The sequence below is a fragment of the Canis aureus genome, chromosome 38, assembly GCF_053574225.1.
Source record: "Canis aureus isolate CA01 chromosome 38, VMU_Caureus_v.1.0, whole genome shotgun sequence".
Taxonomy (NCBI): domain Eukaryota; kingdom Metazoa; phylum Chordata; class Mammalia; order Carnivora; family Canidae; genus Canis; species Canis aureus.
In genome coordinates, this window is record NC_135648.1 from 16,001,633 (window position 1) to 16,004,278 (window position 2,646).

Consider the following 2,646-nt stretch of genomic DNA (forward strand, 5'->3'; position numbering starts at 1 on the left):
TACTTGCAACATTCATGGCCAAATCAAGGCAACATCTTGTGATGTTTGAAATTCGATTAACTTTTATCTAAATTGAAAAAAAAATTCTGTAAACTGCATTTAGAGTCAAAATTCTTTTGTTATAAAAATCATGAGTATTTCTGGATAAGGTAGAAATATTTCTAGGTTAAGAAAACCAGATTTGACTTTGGACTTTATTCTTTAAACTGTAAAGAATGGAGGAAAAAATAGGTTATTTATAGAAACCATTTACTATGTATTCAGGTGTACAAATTTGGTGACAGAAGAGACTTAAGTACATGTTAGCATCTCAGAAGCAGTTCTCAAAGAACAAAATTTTATTTTCTTGGATTTTAAGGATGCCTAAGATTCTTCTTCACCCTCCATCTTCAGAGGTAAATAGTACTTTATACATCCCATATTAGCAATTTTATACACTACAACAAGGGATACATCTGCAGATATACTGTTACTGGAGAACAGAGTGGAGTGGCTTTTGTAAAGAAGTTCAGGTATCTCAGGGAAAAAGTTACCTGACTGGCTCATTCACCTCTATGGTGACAAGTTCCTCCTCTTTATCAGCATTACTTGTTTGTGACAACTTAATATTTCCATTTCCTAGTACTCTACTTGCAGAACATTTCACTCTGTCTTTTGCACAGGAAATTACAGCAGCATCTCCAATGTGGCTGAGATCTTGGCATATATGTGAAAATTCACCAGAAGGCCTCTTTACTAGACAGCTATACTCTTGTTCTGGAATTCCAGGTTGTTCAAAATCTAAATCTATTAACCTCATTTCATAGTCTGAAGCCTTTTCTTGATTTGGAGCTTCAAATACTAGTGCCACGGTGTCCGCATTATCCGTGGCCCTTAATGTAATGATGCCTTCATTGCACATTTTCTTTCTTTTTTTTTTTTTGGATATGCTGGCGAGATTCACACCCATAGCCGAGTTGTGGTCATAGTGTACATGGAAGCCCTCAGAGCACAGGGTGAGCTGCACCAGGGAGATGTGGGATGAGTCTAGGCTCTGCAGGTTTATGTTACTCCACCTTATGTTGCAGCAGGTCTAGCTGTTGAGATCCTTAAGAGCTTCCAGCACCTTCTTCACAATGGAGCCCTGGACCAGGTGTGCCTGAAACATGGTGGCACAGTCACAAGGAGTTATGGCTACAGGTGGAGGTCAGGGAGAAGTCGTAGCCAGCTTGGGTATCACAGGATAAGAGGGAGCCAGAGAACATGGGAGTGAAAGTCTGAGACCCAGGAAGATCACCCAAAATGGTATTGTTAAAATTTGATTAATGCCTCTATTGGCTAGGGTTTTAAAAACTATTCATTGTTGGCATTATGCCAACTTAAGAGTCTGGCTTTCATTTCTTTGTGATTTATGTAACTCAGCATGAACATTAAGGCTCCTTCACCCAAAGTTAGATACCTCTCACTTTCCCCATCAGAAACTTTATAATAAAGAGAAAAGGAAGTGTCATGCTGGAAACATAATTTTATTTCAAACCATAGTCTAAATATAAAAATTTAATTTTCCATACAAATATAGTTCTATGTTTTTTTTTTTTTTAAGTTTTAGGGCTCAATAAATGTGTTTTAACTTTCTACACGGAGGTTATTTTTTCTGTGATAAAGATTATTTTAAGGCTTAGTGCTCTGTACACTAATATCTATAATTCTATTAATAATATATACTAATTACAAGGTTTAAATTTACAGATTTCTCAGAAAAGTATGTCCATTGAAAAGACCATAAAGATCATACCAGGGCAGCCCGGGTGGCTCAGTGGTTTAGCGCCTGCCTTCAGCCCAGGTGTGATCCTGGAGACCCGGGATCGAGTCTCATGTCGGGCTCCCTGCATGGAGCCTGCTTCTCCCTCTGCCTGTGTCTCTGCCTCTCTCTCTCTCTCTCTCTCATGAATAAATAAATAAAATCTTAAAAAAAATTTTAAAAAAAAGATCATACCATTGCAGCTGGTAGATTCTGAATAGTTCTTGGGTTCTTTTTCTTCTGAAAAGTCTAGAAATGTTCCTAAGAGCTTTGCGATGAAGATTATAATTACAAAATTAATTTTCATTTGAAGGCTTAAATGACCTTAAGGTAAATTAAAATTATAATTAAATTAAAGCAATTTTTTTTGCTTATTTTTAGTAAACAGTTGTCACGAGGAACCAGATAACAGAAATTTTAATTTACATTCTTAACAAGTGGTGTGTAAATATTCTCCTTTCCCATTAACTTTTAAATCTTTTGGATGAATTCTCTCTCTCTCTCTCTCTTTCTCTCTGACTCTTTCCCTTTTCCACCTTTGCTGACATATATTTGACAATAAATTTGTAAATATAAAGCGTACATGATGTTTGGTGGTGTGAACTTTACCACGATATAAATTCACACATCCATCAGCTCACATAGTTCCTGTGTGTGTGTGTGTGTGTGTGTTTACAACATTTAAGATCTACTCTTTTAACAAATTTCAAAGCTGAATTCTCTTTTTTTACTGAAAAGCATGAATTACTTTAAAACAAGAATTTCTCAAAATGGACTTCACTACTTATTCCTTCTATCAGAATTATCTTTCATATTCACCAAAAATACCGGCTTCTCGGCCTAATCCAAGCTATTGAATCAGGAAA

General features: G+C 36.0%; 1 pseudogene; it reads right to left on the minus strand.

The window, feature by feature from the left end:
- Positions 1-363: 363 nt before the first annotated feature.
- Positions 364-1,147, minus strand: LOC144307305 (proliferating cell nuclear antigen pseudogene; annotated as a pseudogene).
- Between the last annotated feature and the right edge of the window lie 1,499 nt (positions 1,148-2,646).